At 35.3% G+C, this 20,092-nt stretch overlaps 1 non-coding gene across 1 annotated transcript; it reads left to right on the forward strand.

Moving 5' to 3' along the window:
* The first annotated feature begins 1,761 nt into the window (after positions 1-1,761).
* On the forward strand, positions 1,762-1,868 carry LOC141687981 (small nucleolar RNA R71). The gene has a single exon (XR_012561453.1). It is a non-coding gene; the product is annotated as a small nucleolar RNA R71 (small nucleolar RNA).
* Positions 1,869-20,092: the final 18,224 nt, after the last annotated feature.

The following is a 20,092-nucleotide window of genomic DNA, read 5'->3' on the forward strand; positions in this document are numbered from 1 at the left end:
AATGGTATATCTAGCTTTCGCTTCCAGGGAGAAGCGTTCAGATATTGTAATTGCTCGTTGCTATCTTCATCATCACTGTCAAATTCCCCTACTAAGGCCTTTTCCAATGCATCAGACATTAGCATGTGATCGAGTTCCGAAGTAACCGCAGAATCAATCACATCCACTTTTAAGCACTCCTCATCTTCTGTAGGGAATTTCATTGCCTTGAATACGTTGAAGGTCACATCCTGATCTTGGACCCGCATAGTAAGTTCCCCTTTTTGCACATCTATCAAGGTACGGCCAGTAGCCAAGAAAGGCCTCCCCAAGATTATGGGAATCTTCTTATCTTCCTCAAAATCCAGAATAACAAAATCAGCAGGAAAGAAGAGCTTATCCACCTTGACGAGCACATCCTCAACTATGCCCCTTGGGTAAGTAATGGAACGGTCCGCCAATTGTAGCGACATGTATGTGGGTTTTGGATCAGGCAGATCCAGTTTTTTAAAGATCGACAACGGCATCAGATTAATGCTTGCTCCCAAATCACAAAGGCACTTGTCAAAAGTTAGATTGCCAATTGTGCAAGGAATGGTGAAGCTTCCTGGATCTTTCAGTTTTGGTGGTAACTTTTGTTGCAGAACCGCGCTGCATTCTTCTGTGAGAGCAACGGTTTCAAGGTCATCCAGTTTCACCTTCCTTGAAAGAATAGTCTTCATAAACTTCGCATAACTAGGCATTTGTTCCAGAGCCTCAGCGAAAGGTATATTGATGTGAAGTTTCTTGAACACCTCCAGAAACTTCCCGAACTGTCTATCCAGCTTTTGTTGCTGCAATCTCTTAGGAAAAGGTGGTGGAGGATAGAGCTGTTTCTCCCCTGTATTAGCCTCAGGCAGAGTGTGTTCAACAGTAGTCTTCCTTGATTCCGCCGCTTTCTCCCTTTGCTTAGATTCTTCATCTCTAACTTCAGCTTCGACTTCTTTTGCCTTTTCAGCATCAGCTACTTTTCCAGACCTTAAGGTAATAGCCTTGACTTGCTCTTTAGCTTCCTTCCTGCCTGGTACTTCCGTGTCACTGGGAAGAGTGCCAGGTTGACAATTGAGCACTGTATTGGCTAATTGACCGATTTGATTTTCCAAGGTCTTGATAGAAATCGCCTGACTCTTGCACAACAGCTTAAGTTCCTCAAAATCAGCACTAGTAGGTGCAGCTGCACGTCCCTGTTGAGGATATGATTGTCTTGTAGCATACTGCTGTGGTTGCTGGAATCCAGGTGGGTTAAACTGTTTACTCACTCCTTGCTGATATGGTGACTGAATAGCATTCTGATTATTTCCCCAGCTGAAATTTGGATGATTTCTGTTGTTAGGATGATAGGTCGCTGGCACAGGCTGCTGTTGTCGCTGATAATTATTCACATACTGAACAGATTCATTGACAAGAGAACACTGATCCGTAGCATGAGAACCTGCACAAAGCTCACAAACCATAGCTATTTGATTAACTCCATATGTAGCCAAAGAATCAACCTTCATTGATAGCGCTTGGAGCTGGGCTGCAATAGCGGTGGCTGCATCAACTTCCAGAATACCTGCTACCTTGCCTGATGTCATCCTCTGAGTTGGGTTTTGATGCTCATTTGCAGCCATCGTCTCAATAAGATTGTACGCCTCAGTATAGCTTTTAGCCCATAAGGCGCCTCCAGCTGCTGCATCGAGCATGGGCCGAGATTGGGCCCCCAAACCATTATAAAAACCAGTGATTACCATCCAATCCGGCATTCCATGATGTGGACATTTTCTCAACATTTCCTTATAGCGTTCCCAAGCCTCGCACATAGATTCTGTAGGTTGCTGCGCAAACTGAGTAAGAGCACTCCTCATAGCAGCAGTCTTTGCCATTGGATAAAACTTCACTAGAAACTTTTGCGCAAGATCTTGCCACGTAGTGATGGACCCAGCTGGTTCAGAATGTAACCAGTCTTTAGCTTTATCCCTCAGTGAGAATGGGAAAAGCCTCAACTTGATAGCCTCATCAGTCACGCCATTATACTTAAAAGTGCTGCAGATCTCGACAAAATTCCTTATGTGCATGTTGGGGTCTTCAGTTGCCGCTCCTCCAAAAGAAACAGAATTCTGCACCATCTGAATAGTGCCCGGCTTGATTTCAAAGGTGTTAGCTTGAATAGCCGGATGAAGGATGCTTGACTGAATGTCATCAATTTTAGGCCGAGAAAAATCCATAAGAGCTGGATCAGCTTGAACAATACGATCTCCCATGTATACTGGTTCTTTCTGCTCAGTTCCTGAATCCGAATCCTCAAAATCTAACTTCTCCGAAGTATCAATAACTTCGTCTTTTCCTTCAGCTGTATCTAAGGTCCTCTTGCGAGCACGAGAACGAGTTTGCATAAACGCTTGCTAAAGTACCTGAAACACAACCGAAAAGAGTAATTAACTACTACGTCCTAATCACTGAGTCCTAATGACCAATGATGGTAAGTACATAAACTAAACAAATACGCCGAGTCCCCGGCAGCGGCGCCAAAAACTTGTTAGGGTGAAATCACGCACTAATATTCACGCAAGTATACGCGTTCACAAGTAATATAGAATACTTTCTAGTTCGTTCCCTCAGAGACTCAGACTAAGTTATTGTCTAATTAAACTCACTCACCAATGTATGATTACTTCTCAATGTTAAGATAACACTTAAAATTGTTGATTAAATATTAACTATAATTAACTACTTAATTAACCACTTAACTAACACTTCAATTTATCAATAATAAAACACTCATGAGATCACAACTTCATTATTACTTCCTTCTATAGCCATTGTTATTACCTTTAGCATGTGACAGTGATGATATTAATCGAATAACACGAAACTGATAAAAGCCAACTTTCATTGTACTAATACCATTCTACCAAGCATCCACAATTAAGATAGAAGTTGAATAGTCATCAATTATGTTGAGTTCCTATATGTCTACAGAAATTGACAACACAACGATTTAAGCACAAGTTATTCCTTTTTGATTACATAGGGCAAATAAAACTGTTAGAGTTACCCACTAATCATGCACAACGTACATGAACCTATGCTAGCATGGCAAGTTCTAAATCTCAAGATCCACCGTCGCTTCATAAGAGATTAACACCCTATCTTATATGTTCGCAACGCACATAAGACGAATACGCACAACCAATACTAGATATCATGCAATCATCACATACTAAAGTATTAAACAATTAACTAAAAAAGCCCATAATAAATCCGTTGCAACCCCATGATCACGATTAGCCCATAATAGAACTTATCGCCATCATGGGTTCATATGAAATCATGATAAACAAACACAAGAAAATAACAACTAAACTGATTATATTAAAACAGAGTACGTCACAAGAGTAAATAAGTCAAAGCAAGAAAACTAGCATCCAACGTTACAACGAAACAAGAATCACAAGAATATATGCTTCCTCTTCGTTGCTGTGCTAAATCGGTCTTCTTCCTTATCTCCTTCGCTTCTTGTAAAACACAATCTAAAACATAATCTCCTCTTCATACTCTGTGAAAAACGTCTCAAATCTACTTATATAATAGTCCCATAAAACTCAGATTACATAGAAGTTGGAAGCCAAACAGAAGTAGAAGTCTAAAATAATATATCTTTTTCCCCGACCCTGCGCGGCCGCTCAGCATTTCTGCGCGGGCGCGCAAGGCTGCTGCGCGGCCGCTCAGCATTGCTGCGCGGGCGCGCAGGACCCTTCTGGAAAAATTCCATGTTTGCTCCGTTTCTTCGCCGTAATCTGCCCGTTCTTTTCCTCTCGCAATGGTGAACATATGCCAAGGCTTATTCTTGATGATTCCTCCTCCGAAATGTAACTAATACCCTGAAATGCATAAACACTAGAAAAACGCATCAAATACACAAAATACTTGATTTCAAGACACCAATTTAAGCCATTTTAAGACATTCTAAGTGGTATAAAATGCCACTTATCACCATGTCAGAGGTTGTTTTAAGAACTTTTCTTGAAGTCAGAGCAAGATCATCCTTTTCATCAGTAATTTCTTCATCCTCAGGAGGCATATAAACCTTGATAGGTTCACCAACCTTTTCTTTACCCTTGGATCTTGGATCTATCTGCGGTTGTGATTTAGGCAGGAGAATGCCAGGAGACGTAAAGAATTTAATGTTGACAGATAGAATTAATTGTATCTCGTCTCCCCAAACTTGGAAAAAGAAAAACAGTCATTGGAAAGAGAAAACATGGTTTAATGCGCACAAGAAGCAAGTAAAAGTTGACTGTTCAAGTACGAATATCACTAACCCTAACCATAGTGACTATTAATCTTCCACTTCACATATTTTAGTTTGAACCGAGACTGTTATTAAATTTTATCCACAAATAAGTCAAGTAAAGAATTAGACTGTAATATCAGAACTTAGACTTATATCAGAACTTAACAGTCATCAGAACATAATTGCTTAACTCGAAAAAGGAATGCCTATCTTAGGAAGTCCTCACATAAATTCTGATTTATATTCTTCAGAACTTAATCATCAGAATATGTAATCAGAACTTGTCCTCAGAATTTATGCAATGAAACACAATGATTGATCATCTAAAACAACATAGATCACCATAATAATTTTTATCATTCATATTGAGTGATTAGTGTGTGCATTAAGCTAAATATCAGACAAAGATTAAAGTCTGATTCACTTCAGTACATCTTAGAAGTAAGGCATAACTAAAACTTTGCTAAAGAGCTGTCATTATCCAGAAACCTACTGATGAATGAGTTCATGCTTGATTCCACCTCAACTATTTTGTGCTAATTTTATGCATCTTTTTAAATTCCATTTCACAGTGGCTTCTCAGTGTAAGTGAGTCACGACTACTTATCAGAATTTATGCTATTATCAGAGTATTTCTCCAGTAATCATAGAGTGTGAAAAGTCACCAAGAAAATATTTTAGTTGCTTTTCTGATGCATATTACTTAATACCAGCAATGCACTTGGGTCGTTCCTTCCACATTTTTACTCTAGATCTCAAAGGAGTACCTGATTTTATTCTTTGATCCTTTTGCTTTTTCTTTTGATAAGTGAGGTTTATCAGCACTTAGTGCATTCAGCAGATTTACTAGTATCAAAACTTAACAGATGAGTAGCATTATTCTAATTTGTGACTTAGTAATAAGATAAACAAAGTAAACTCAACTAAGCTCAATTATCAGAATTTGCTTGTGTCAATAGATTTCCACAGAAATAATTACTTCTTACATGGGATCCTTTATTTATTAAAGACTACTAGGTCAGCATCTAGCACAGTTATCCTCATAGGATTGAATAGTTACTTAAATAGACATATCACTTATCAGAGTTTAGAAACATATATCAGACAACAGTCAGTACTTAAACACATTTGTCAATTAAGCACAGAATACACAAAGAGATTAAATTCTGTAAATACTGATCATAAAGTCTGATATAACAGAACAAAACTAAGCAGATTTAGAGAAAGAACCTGAAACCATTCCAAGTTTATTTACCAACCTTGTAAAAGTGGCTTCACACAATGGTTTTGTGAAGATTTCTGCTAGTTGTTGATCTCTTGGAACAAAGTGCAATTCCACTGTACCTTCATCCATATGTTCCCTTATGAAGTGGTACCTGATGCTGATGTGCTTTGTCATAGAGTGTTGAACTGGATTACCTTTCATAGCAATAGCACTTTGATTATCACAGTAAATAGGGATTTTGAAATATGTTAACCCATAATCCAGTAACTGATTCTTCATCCAAAGAATCTGTGCACAACAGCTTCCTGCAACAATATACTCTGCTTCTGCAGTTAATGTGGAAATTGACTTTTGTTTCTTGCTGAACCAAGAAACCAATCTGCCTCCAAGAAATTGGCAGCTTCCACTTGTGCTTTTCCTGTCAATTTTGCAACCTGCAAAATCTGCATCTGAGTAACCTATTAGTTTAAAATCTGATTCTCTAGAATACCACAATCCCAGATCAGCTGTTTCTTTAAGATACTTGAAAATTCTTTTCACAGCTGTTAAGTGAGGTTCTCTTGGATCTGCTTGAAATTTTGCACAAAGACAGGTAGCATACATTATATCAGGTCTACTAGCAGTTAGATAGAGTAGAGAGCCAATCATACCTCTGTAATCAGTAATATCTACTGATTTACCAGTATCCTTATCCAGTTTTGTTGCAGTGGCCATGGGAGTGGATGCACTTGAACAATCTTGCATTCCAAATTTTTTCAGCAAGTTTCTGGTGTACTTAGTTTGACAAATAAAAGTGCCTTCTTCATTCTGCTTGACTTGAAGGCCCAGAAAATAGCTAAGTTCCCCCATCATACTCATCTGATACCTTGACTGCATCAGTTTGGCAAACTTCTTGCAAAGTCTGTCATTTGTAGACCCAAAAATAATATCATCAACATAAATTTGGACCAGAAGTAAGTCCTTTCCATGGTTGAGGTAGAACAGTGTTTTGTCTATTGTTCCTCTGTTGAATCCACTTTCGAGAAGAAACTGAGCTAAAGTCTCATACCATGCTCTAGGAGCTTGCTTAAGTCCATAAAGTGCTTTATCAAGCCTGTAGACATAATCTGGATGTTTGGAATCTACAAAGCCTGGAGGTTGTTCAACATATACTTCCTCCTCTAATTCTCCATTGAGAAAAGCACTTTTCACATCCATTTGAAAGACAGTAAACTTTTTGTGAGCAGCATAAGCCAAAAATATTCTTATGGCTTCTAACCTAGCAACTGGTGCAAATGTTTCATTATAATCAATTCCCTCCTGTTGAGAATATCCTTTTACAACCAGCCTTGCCTTATTCCTTGTAATTATGCCATCACTGTCAGTTTTGTTTCTGAATACCCACTTTGTACCAACAACAAATCTATTCTTTGGTCTTGGCACTAGGGTCCAGACTTTGTTTCTTTCAAATTCATTTAACTCTTCCTACATTGCTTGCACCCAATCAGCATCTTGAAGAGCTTCTTCCACTTTCTTTGGCTCAGTCTGAGAGAGAAAAGAATTGTAAAGACATTCGTTTGAAGTACCTGTTCTAGTTCTGACACCTGCATCAGGATTTCCAATTATCAAATCAGGTGTATGTGATTTAGTCCACTTCCTTGCAGATGGAAGGTTTTCTCTAGAACTGGATGCTCCCCCATGATCCATGTTGTCTTCATTTTCATTTTCTGATGCTCCCCCTGAAACTATGCTCTCTGAGTTGGATTCTTCAGAATTTAGATTTTCAGCACTATCAGAACTTGGCTTATCAGAACTTGACGAATCAGAACTTGAAGAGCCAGATGTATGTTCTGATGTTTCTTGAGATGTGGTAAGATCTTGAGTATGCTCCCCCTGCATAGGTGCATCTTCTTTTGGCGTAGTCACCACAGTTTCAATAACATCAAAGTTTAATCAATTAGAGTTTACAGTATCAAGACTTAGACTGTCAGGATTTTCAGTATCAGAATTTGAGTCTTCATTTTCAAATCTCAGCTGATCATGGTCAATAAAATCTTCAAGACCAGTAATCTTCATGTCATCAAAAGAGACATTGATAGATTCCATGACCACTTTTGTTCTCAAATTATAGACTCTGATGGCTTTTGTGGAAAGTGGATATCCAACAAATATTCCTTCATCAGCTTTTAGATCAAACTTGGATAGCTGTTCAGGATGAGTCTTGAGAACAAAACACTTGCATCCAAATCCATGAAAGTACTTCAGATTTGGCTTCTTTTTCTTCACCATCTCATATGGTGTTTTTCCTTACTTGTTAATGAGTGTTGCATTTTGAGTAAAACAAGCAGTCTGCACAGCTTCAGCCCAGAAATAGGTTGGAAGCTTTACTTCTTCAAGCATTGTACGTGCAGCTTCAATAAGAGTTCTATTCTTCCTTTCAACAACTCCATTTTGCTGTGGAGTTCCAGGAGCAGAAAATTCCTGCTTAATTCCATGGTTTTTGCAGAACTCTTCCATTATCAAATTCTTGAACTCAGTGCCATTATCACTCCTTATTGTTTTCACAGAATCTTTGACCAATTTATCCAGATGTTTGACATGATCAATCAAGATAGATGCAGTTTCACTTTTTGTGTGCAAGAAATACACCCATGTGTATCTAGTGAACTCATCCACTATGACCAATGCATATTTCTTCTTTGCAATAGACATGACATTTACTGGACCAAATAGATCAACATGTAGTATATGATAAGGCTCAAGAATTGATGATTCAGTCTTGCTCTTGAATGAAGATTTTCTTTGTTTGGCCTTCTGACAAGAATCACAAAGGCCATCAGGAGCAAATACTGACTTTGGCAGTCCTCTCACAAGATCTTTCTTGACCAGCTCATTTATATTGTTGAAATTTAAATGAGAGAGTTTCTTGTGCCAATTCCAGCTTTCTTCAATTGATGCTCTACTCATCAGACAGATTGCAGACCCATCAGTACTTGTTGAAAGCTTAGCTTCATAAATGTTACCACGCCTGTATCCTTTCAGAATAACTTTGCCTTTAGATTTACTCACAACTTCACAGTGTTCTTCAAAGAAATCAACATAATAACCTCTGTCACAGATTTGACTTATACTCAGCAGATTGTGTTTAAGTCCTGAGACCAGAGCTACTTCTTTAATAATGACATTCCCAAGATTGATATTGCCATATCCCAATGTTTTTCCAATGTTGTCATCTCTATAAGAAACACTTGGGCCAGCTTTCTCCACAAAGTCTGATAGCAGGGCTTTATTTCCAGTCATATGTCCTGAACATCCACTGTCCAGAACTAGAATATTTTTCCTGTTGCCCTGCAATCACAAAGACCACTAATGATTAGTTTTAAGGACCCATACTTGCTTGGATCCTTTGGCCTTATCAAGTTTTTTAACATTTGCAGCGGATTTAGCATCAGAGTTTATGTTAACATTTTTCTTATCAGAACTTACACTATCAGACTTTGAGTCAGAATTTACACTAGAAGGAATAATGGAAACTTTCTTCAAAGAAGGTTTTAATTGATAATAATCATAGTACAAACTATGATATTCCTTACAAGTATAAATGGAATGCCATAAACTACCACAATGAAAACAAGGATTTTGTGGTTTATATCTAACAAACTGACTCTTAACTCCTGATTTTGAAGGTAAGGAGTTTATGTTCTTATTCTTCCTACAAAAAGAAGCCAGATGATTAGAACTTCCACAGTTATGACACGTTTTCCTAGGAGCATCAGGAATATATTTATAATCATTGCTTTTATTCACACCTTCCTTTCCATTCCTATTTTCCCTAGGTGATTTAACCTTGTTTACATTCTTAACATCTTTCAGCTTATGCTTAAGCTGCTTCTTAGTCATTAAGCCTACGTTTACTTCAACAGTCTTTTCCTATTTTAGTTTGTCAGAAGTTAATTCCACTTTAACTTCTGATTTCTCATTATCAGACTTTACAGTTACAAACTTAACAGGTTTTAACTTTGCCTTTTGTTTAACAACAGGCATAATTTCTACAGTTCCTTTATCATTCTTATCATCTCCATAACTTAAGCCCTCTTTCCAATTTTCACTACTTAGCAAATTTTGAGTTGTTCTGCCAGAGTTAGTCCAAGTCCTGATTATCTCTCTTTCCTTTTCTAACTCAGTTTTTAGAGATTCATTCATTTTTAGCACTTCATCCCTAACATAAAAAGCATCATCTCTATCCTTCTGAGTTTGATGGAACATAACTAACTCTTTTTCTAAGAAATCATTTCTTTTCTTAAAAGCAAGATTTTCAGAAGTTAATCTTTTACATGTTAAAGTTTGATCTCTATAACTAACAAACATGGTTTTAAGATATCTTCTCAACTCATTAATATCATCAGTATGAAAAGCATAAGTAGTCTGAGGTACCTTTGTTTCAGCAGTTTCAGAACTGCTCTCAACACTTTCTTTATCAGTATTTGCCATCAACGCATAGTTCTCCTCACTTTTAGAGTCTGAGGTGGCTGTCCATCTTTTCTGCTTTGTGACAAGAGACTTGCCTTTGTCACCCTTTACCTTCTTGCAATCAGGAGATATGTGGCCTTTCTCACCACAATTATAGCATTTGACATTGGTATAATCTCCTCTATCAGACTTTCCTCCTCTGCCTTCAGATCTTCTGAAATTCTTCTTATCAGAACTTATGCCTTTCCTGGAAAACTTCTTTCCCTTCCTGAACTTCCTGTATGCAATCTTTGTGATTCCTTTCACCATAAGAGCACACAGCTTCATCATCTCCTCATCAACATCAGTCTCAGGCAAGCTTTCAGAATCTGAGTCATCATCACTTTCAGAACTTGATGACTCAGTATCAGACTTTGTGAAAAGAGCTTTACCCTTGTCTTTCCTTGAGGTAGCTGCCTTGGGGGATTCTTCTTCAGCCTTAAGTGCAACTGTCCTTGACTTTCCTCCTTTCCTCTTGCTTCTTTGTTCCATCTCAAGTTCATGAGTCTTGAGCATTCCATAAATTTCATCAAGAGTTGTTTCATCAAGATTGTAATTGTCTCTTATTGTTGTTGCCTTCAAATCCCAACATTCAGTAAGAGCTAACAGGAATTTAAGGTTTGAATCTTCAAGATCATACTCCTTATTAACCAGTGACAGATCATTCAAGAGTTTGACAAATCTATCATATAAATCAGTCAATGATTCATTAGCCTTTGAGTCAAAGTGTTCATACTCTTGAGTGAGTATTGTCTTCCTGTTCTTTTTAATCGTATCAGTTCCCTGACACCTTGTTTCCAGAGCATCCCATATCTCTTTAGCAGTCTTGCAGTTAATTACCCTGTTTGACATTACATTATCAATGGCACTATGCAGTAAGTGTCGTACCTTAGCATCCTTAGCAATTGATGCGATATCTTCAGCAGTATAATCACTCTTTTCCTTTGGTACGGTTTTTGCTGTTTCACCTGCAACTGCAACAGCGAGCTTGGTTGGTTTGTGAGGTCCTTTCTTGATTCTATCAAGATATTCTGGATCTGTAGCTTCCAGAAACATGGTCATCCTCACCTTCCATATGGCATATTCAGATGGTCTCAGTATGGGAACTCTGATGGTTTCATACCGACTTTGGATTTGTGTCTTTGGAGGTTCTTCAGTTTTGGTAGGCTTAGTTGGAGTTTCTGTGTCAGACATGATTGTGTTTGGATCTTTAACTGTATGTGTGTTAACAGATAGGCTCTGATACCACTTGTTAGGTCACACACACTGTAGAGGGGGTGAATACAGTATAAAATACAATCAAATCGAACTTTAATATCTTAAGTAACAGAAAACAAACTTTATTGAAACAATAAACTCTGTTACAGTATGGAACTGTTACCTCTCAGTGATGAACAAATATCACGAGAGCTGCTAGAGTTATAATGAATAATTTTCTCGAATATAATAACACTTATAGTGTAAACCCTATGTCTGTGTTTATATACTACAAAGTTACAAGATAATCGCTAATTGATATGGAATATAATTCTGCTTCCTAAAATATATCAATCAAATATCTTTTCTTCCAAGTATTCCATTCTTCATGGAACTCCTTTTTCATGCATATCTCTTCTTATGTTTATCTCGATCTTCTTTCCTTTAATCAGCTATTGTCCTTATCTAATCGTCCTTCAGCACTTAAGTTCTGATATCCAACTTTTGATGATTATCTCCTGATAATATAAGTACTGATATCCTTAAGTCCTGACTTCCAGTATAAGTACTGATTCCCAGTTAAGTACTGATTTGACCTGTTAAGTAAGATCTGAAAACTAAATATAAATCATATCAGCCATGACATTATCAAATATATCTAACATAACTTCCGTGACGTTTCTTCATGTCTTGACTTTGATAACATGATTTTCTTCAGATTAAATCCCTGTAATTATCTGATACCCTGACAAGATCTCTGTCACTTGATTAAATCCACAATCTTGATTTATATCACTGAGGCTTGATCAATTTCTTGAACTTCTTCCAGTGAAGTAATTCCTCACGTCTGTAGATGAACATTGTTTCTTAATCCTTTGACAGATGTTACTTTGAGAGATCTCTTTGACGATAGAACCACTATTTACTTGTTACATTCTTATTTGAGTTGAGTTAAATCCTCGAATAAATAAATAGGCTATGACATATGCCTTTCAGGTCTCGAATACATTGATTCATATTTAGGTTGTTATAAACACCTTATTTCATTAATATAACATTCTCATCGATCCAGTAAACAAACTTTCTTAATCTGCTAATTGAAAAATACACTTCAACTCAATCGAGTTATGATACATTTGTGGTTATTTTTGTGACTTTTTAAAATCGAGTAGATTTTGATGTTAAGTTCGAAATAAAACTCAATATATTGGTCTGAATCAAAAAATTGAATAAATTTATGAATTATGTGTACATCTAACATCTCTCCATTTATCCCATAATTATAGACTTATTTAATTTTTTACGATCATTTTGGTCAAATAACTAAAACTTAACATTCTATTTTTAAAAAAAATTATATTACATATACTTTTTAATAATATAATATTTATTGAATAAACACGCATTATAAACTTTATTTATTTATTTTTCGTGTTAGTGTGAACATGATTATTTGACGCTATTTATTAATTCGTATATATAATATCGTAGATTTTAATAAGAGGTTACTTAAAAACATATTATATTATTTATTGAATACATATTATGTCTTAATTTATTTATATATTTCTTATAATGACTTTATTTATATGTTAAATATTGATCAATGTTATTATATTAATTGCAATTTTAATTATTTATGTTAGGTCACACACACTGTAGAAGGGGGTTAAATACAATGTCTAGCACAATCAAATCGAATTAAGAACACAAGTATGAAACACATAATAATCTTACTAATAAAACAGTATTACAATGGAACCGTCTTCTCCCAGTGATGAACAAATATCACGAGAGCTGCTAGGGTTACAATGAATAATATTCTCGAATAAGATAACACATATAGTGTAAACCCTATGTTGTGTTTATATAGACACATAGTTACAAGATAATCTTCTAATTGATATCGAACATAAGTCTGCATCCTAAAATATATCAACTAGTTATCTTTTCTTCCAAGTATTCTTCATAGAATTCTTCTTCATGCATATCTCTTCTTATTTTAGTCTCGATCTTCTTTCCTTCAATCAGCCGCCTTCCTTATCTGAAAGTCTTCTTAAGTCCTGATATTATCTCCTGATAAATATCTTCCGATAACTTAAGTTCTGACAACTTAAATTCTGATATCTTAAGTCCTGACTTCAGTATAAGTACTGATTTCCAGTTAAGTCTTGATTTGTCCTGTTAGTTAAGATCTGAAAACTAAACACAAATCATCATTAAACATGACATCACAAATATATCTAACAATCTCCCCCAACTTGTAAATTAACATAATATACAAGTTCAACAAATATTTGATGATGTAAAAAACATTAAGTACAAATGCATGAAAATTTGACTAGATCACTACAACTTACAGTCCTTACAGCTTTACCATCCTTAAAGTCTGATATCAACTTCAGTTTGTATATCATTCAGAATTTAAGCAGTTGTAGATCTTTGACTTGGCTTCAGTATGTGATCTCTTTAATATCAGGAGTTGTTCTGAGATAGTTCTTCAACAGACTTCTCTCAGCATATTCAAGTTCATTCTGCATCCTCTTTTTTGCATCTTTAAGTTTAACTGTATCTTCACCTGTTTGGAAGATAGCAGCCCTGAGATCATTTATTTTTGCTTTCCGTATATCCTGATCTAGTCTGATGATATAGGCTTTATCAGACTCTAGATTGAATTCAAGTCCCTTAATACCAGAAAATGTAGTGATGATTTTTGCAGCATTAGGATTCATTTCAACAATATCACCATTGTGATATCTGTATTTAGGAAAGTATGGCATGTCAGACTTTACAGAGTAAAGTTTCTTCTGCCTTTGAATATCAAATTTTAAATAACTGGCAGCACCATTTGTTGATATATTTTTCACTTGAAGTTGAAATAGAACATGTTGCAATTCTTCAAAATACTTCATTTGAATAGCATTCTTCCTAATCTGGAACACCTTCCCATTTGTCATAAAGTATAACATGATATCTTCTTTCAAAACAGAGTGGTAAACCATTTGTACAGACTCCAATTGATTCAATCTTTCAGGAGTTGCACCTACTCCTTGTTCACTTAAGGAAGTTGGATCATTGGTAGTGTTGTGTATTCTTCTTTCATCAGAACTACCCAATCCTGATTTGTCTCTTGCTTCCTTTCCTTGAACAACTCTTGCTTCAAAACCACTTGATGTAGTCTTCAAAGGTTGAGTCTGTTGATCTTTGGTGAATCCTGGTAGTAGACTTGTAGTAGGTTTAACATGAGCGCTGTCAGAGGTTAATGTACCCTTCTTCTTATCTTCTGATATCAAGCCAACTTGAGCTATGTCAGAGGTTGCTCGCTTCACTGTAATATCAGATTTTACTAAGTCCTGATTTTGAACAACATGAGCTATGTTAGAGGTTGTTTGAATATTTTTTTTCTTCAAAATCAGACTAGTATCTTCATCAGATTTTGCTTCTAGATCCATGATTGGCATATATACCTTTACAGGTTCATCAATTTTTGCTTTGCCCTTGGATCTAGGATCAACTTCCACTTGTGATTTGGCTTTGGTTGCCTCAGAATTTGTCTTCTCCTTAATCACAATTCCCTTAGGCTTTGGAAGTTTCTTTTCAATAATAAAAGCTTTAGACTTGGATTTGACATTTTCTGCTTTAAGTTTGGCTTCTTATTCCTTTAGACTTTCAAAGTCCATTCCTCGATTTTCTTTGAGAAATAGTCTTTTTGAAATTTCTTCATCCAGCTTCTGTAATTCTTGACTTTCACCCTGTATAGGAACATCAGGCTTTGTCAGAACTTGTTTACCAGAACTTATTCTTTTATCAGCATCAGAGCTTGATCTCTGTGTAGAAGTTTCAACTTTCCTAGATGAAGAACCTTGACCTTGACCATGACCTCTGAAAGAGATATGTCCTAAGTCCAATCATTTATGAGGATTTAGGAATAACTTTTATGTAATCTATTTTGATTTTATTGATATTAATAAAAGACTTGTTTTGTTTTTATTGAGGGCTCTATCTATTTAAATATTTAAATAAGATATACCACAGTTTAGAGTAAAGCTTTTTATGGATTGTGATGAGATCATAATAATGAGACCTAAAAGATGATAACTCTAAACTTAAATAGTTCCTGGTCGTAGGATTACTAACTGGTAATTAATAATCCGCAAAGATCGGTACATACTATGCTTGCTTCATTATGAAGGATGTCTGTTCTCATAGACATTTGTGTGGTGACACTATAGCTAGTATGTAGGTGCTTATTATAGAATAAGTTCACTGAACATGACTCACACAGCTGAACAACTGATGGAGTTCACTCACGTGTCAGCAGTTGTTCATATAATGATAGTTGTACAAGTATCCTTAGACTTGAGGTCATCATGGTCATCTTGTGTACACTGAACTATGCTTTGGTTTAGTTCTTAGTCTCAAGGGACAATTATAAGGGCTCTATTGGGTATATGAATTTGTACACGAAGATAGTGTATGAGCAATAAAGGATCAACCCCTTCCAGTGAAGGAAGAGAATGTTCAATGCTGATCCACTTATGCTAGTTCAGGAATCTCTGGTCAGAGTGAATGAAATTAGAAAGGAGTTTCTAATTTACATTAAATAGAACTAAGCATAGTGAATGGGAAAGCAAGTGATTAAACAAGATAGGCTTGACACAAGTTCCATGCCTTGTATTTAATCGTGACATTGCAGGGTAGAAGGAATTGATTGTACGGTAACTACTCACTGAATAGGTTCTTGGTATTCTAAGCAGTGAATTCGTATTATCCGGATAGTCGCGATATGCTGAGAAGTATCCCTCACGATGTAGAATAAATTTGATTAATTAATTTAATTAATCATATTTAATGAATTAGAGAATTTATATAAATAATGATAAAATAGTTTTATTATTATTTATTTCTACTACCGGCTTAATATGGAACCTACAGGGTCACACCATAAAAGAGAATGATTTAATGGTGGAGGAATTAATTAATAATGGCTGATAATTATTTATTTATGAAATAAATAATTAATTGGCAAATTTAATAATTTATTAAATGAGATTTAATTGATTATAAATTAATTAAGAAAAAGTTCTTAATATTATTAATTAAGAATTTAATTTTTGAAAATTAAATCAAGTGAGAGAATTATTTCTAAAGAGTTTAGAAAAAGGATTAATAATTAAAAGGTGTTTGAATTATTAGTGAGAATAATAAAGGGTTAATAATAATAATAATATTTTACGGGAAAATTTTCAGCTGAAAAATTTTCCCTATAAATATACTATTATAGACCCTATTTTTGCCTCAACCAAAAAGATTTACAAAACCCTAATTCTCTCCATATCCTCCTCCTTCATTACATCGTTTTCTTCGTGGATACCGGTGGAGTGCTTCACACTTGAGGATCAGCTGCTAAGGATCTCCGTTCATCATTTTTGGATCGCCATTAAAGACCTCCATCTTTTCATTAACGTAAAGCTTCTTAAGGTAAACATACTGAACTACGAATTAAATATTATTTTTCGCATGGATCCTGCGGAGGGTTTCGGGTTTTTTAAGATTTAAATTTACGTTTTCGCTGCGTTTATGTGCTAAAAACCCTTCAATGGCATCAGAGCTACTTGCGAAAAGTTTTTAATTCGTTTATGTGTTTAACTGTTTTCGATATATGAGCATGTACGTGATTCGCCATGATTTGATGTTGATATAATATGCTTATATATGTATGGTTTTGAATATATGATATTCATGTGAGTTGTATAATCATAAGATGATTATGTAATCCGTATATATACTGATATATACATGATTTATGTTTGTTCTAATTATGAGAATCATATTAGATACAGATTCGGAATTGGCTGCTACAGATTTGCTGAAATCTGGGTCTGGTGTCCGATTTACGCAAACGAATACCCTATTCCATAGGTAAACGAGCGTCTGAACAAAACTAATAGCTCAAGCTATCAACAACTCGTCTGTAAGGCGTTTGACGTCGTTTACTGCCCGTAAACAGTGATTCTTGTTTTTCTGATTTGATTCTGATTTTTCTAATTTTTGTCATATTTTCTTTGTATGATTAGATCATGGATAATATGATATGTTAAGATCAGATTATATGTTTTAACATGCTTTTATGTGTTGTATGAGCATGGTGGATGGTTATGGCCTTTCGACCTTAGTGTAATGGTTTTGGTTTTGGTTTTAAATACGACTTGCATGTCGTCAATCTTTGTAATCATAAATCTCGAATGTAACTCGAGTTATTCTTGTATTAGATTAGTTTTACTTTCAATCATGTAATGTAATTGAAGACTCAAGAAGGCTATCCAATGGAGGTGATATAAAGAAGAAGACGAGGCATACAAGAAGTCTAAACAAAGAAGAAGACTTATGTAATAAGTAGTTGTATTTATTTCCATCACCATATTAGATTGACCTTGATCTTTATCATGAGCTTGATAAAGATCACATAGGATAGGGCCATAACCAAACACAATTACTTTATTTCACTTTACATTTACTTGTTTATTTAATTTTATATATGAGATATATGCCTATGTTTACCATGCGATGATAGATTTAGGTGAACTAAAATCAATATAAGGCGTGCTCTAGAAAATCTAGAATATGAATCTTTTCTTGCCTTAACAATAAATATTATGAATACGATCATGAGATTCTTGTGTTTATGAAATACGTAATTGAATATGAATTTTTAATATTGAGAGAAAGGATGATTCTGTCAACAACAGATTTCTATCTGTAAGAAAGAGTTATTAAGTGACGCCTCTTGACAATGCTTCACCCGATCTGGGAATCATCTGATTATCGATTATTGATTTGAAATATTTAATTTAAAAGGAAGAATCTCTTTATAATATGATTATGATTGTAACGTAATATAATCCCTCTAAAATTAAATAATATCAAGTAGTAATTGGCCAATGACACAACGGGCTTGTGTCGGTCATAGCCTTCCAACATGGTAGAAAGTGGTTCTTATTTTTAAATCATTGTCGTTTCGTGCTACAGCCGAGGGCTTTGATTTCAAAATAAGAAATACTTGTCTATTACATAGAGATGTGTACATTGAATTAGAATCTAAAGGTCGGTACGTGCTACAGCCGTGGGCCGTTGGAGACTGATTCAATTGTACGAAATGTTGGGTTAGACTTGACTTAGAATATTGAGTTTGTCGTGCCACAACCGTGACTCAATTATTCAAGAGGCTAAACTTATATTAGGGAATAACATAAGATGTAATTGACAAGAGTTGTCTGCCTATTGAACATCACATGATGTTTCGTGCCATAGCCGAGGTTGTGTGATGGAATGTAGGATCCATATTCCCACTAGCATTATGAATGCTTAATTTTCACTTAGGGGGTTGAAAAAATTAGATAAACTAGTGGGAGACACTTATGAATAAAGACCCGATTCATATAGTATTTTGAAATGAAATTGAATATTTGCTAAGTGTTGTTATGTGTTTATCATTTACAGATTTACTATATTCATCATGTCTTCTGCACTATCACTCCAGAGCATACTAGATGCTCACAAGTTGACTGGTCCTAATTTAGTTGTTTGTTTTCACTGTAACAAGTTGGGGCACTGGAAGAGGAACTACAAGGTTTACCTTGCAGAATTGAAGAAGAAGAAGAGTAGTGAGACTACCGCTTCTGATTCAGGCATGTTCATGATCGAAGTTAATATGTCACTAGGTCAAATTTCTACTTGGGTCTTAGATACCGCATGTGGTTCTCATATTTGCAATTCGTTGCAAGGACTAAAGGGAAGTAGGACTCTTGAAAAAGATGAGGTGATTCTACGTATGGGCAATGGAGCAAGGGTTGGAGCCATATCTGTAGGATCATTTAGTTTACATATGCCTATGGGCAATACTATTATTTTGAATGATTGTTATTACGTTCCCTCTATTGTGAGGAATATTGTTTTTATTCCTATGTTGGATGTGGATGGTTTTTTATTTATTATTAAGAATAATGAATGTTCTATCCTTAGAGATAATGTTCTTTTTGGTGGCATTTTAAATAATGGTCTGTATGTATGTGACGTAGAGCATGATTTACTTCAGATTTAACAAACTAATAAAAGAAAATGAGATGATGAAAATCTGACCTATTTATGGCACTGTAGGCTAGGTCATATTAGTGAAAATAGACTGCGGACATTGCATAAGGAAGGGTTACTTGACCCCTTTGATTTTGAATCATATCCTACATGCGAGTCTTGTCTATTGGGTAAAATGACCAAATCTCCATTTAGTGGACATGGAGAGAGGGCTGCAGCTTTGCTAGTAGGGCTGTAATTCGAGCCGAGCTTTTTTGAGCTCGACTCGAACTCGACTCGATTAACTCGGCTCGACTCGACTTGAACTCGTTATCGAGTTCGAGCTCGAACAAGATTTTAGGCTCGATTAAAAACTCGAGCCGAGCCGAGTTTTTTTGAACTCGACTCGATAAACTCGAACTCGACTCGACTCGAACTCGAACTCGGTTAATTTTTTTATAATTTATTAATATTTTTATTTTTTATATATGTTATTACTTATGTTATTAAATTACTAATGTTTTTCTATATTTTTATTTTTTTTCATTAATATAACTTGATGCTATCTTATTTGTTATTTACATGATTAATGATATTTTATTTTACTTATATTATTGTCCCTTTTTCTACTCAAGGGTGTTTTTTTGGTCAACCTTAATATACTAATCATGTCTTCCATAGCCTCATTACGATTCTACCATATTTGATTAACAAACTTAACACTTAACATTGTAATAGTGATATATAAATCCTGAAATTTAGTGTAGTATTGTACTATGATTGTAAGAAAGTAACAATATCACTAAGTAAATTAGAAT

Source organism: Apium graveolens, chromosome 9, assembly GCF_009905375.1.
Source record: "Apium graveolens cultivar Ventura chromosome 9, ASM990537v1, whole genome shotgun sequence".
NCBI lineage: Eukaryota > Viridiplantae > Streptophyta > Magnoliopsida > Apiales > Apiaceae > Apium > Apium graveolens.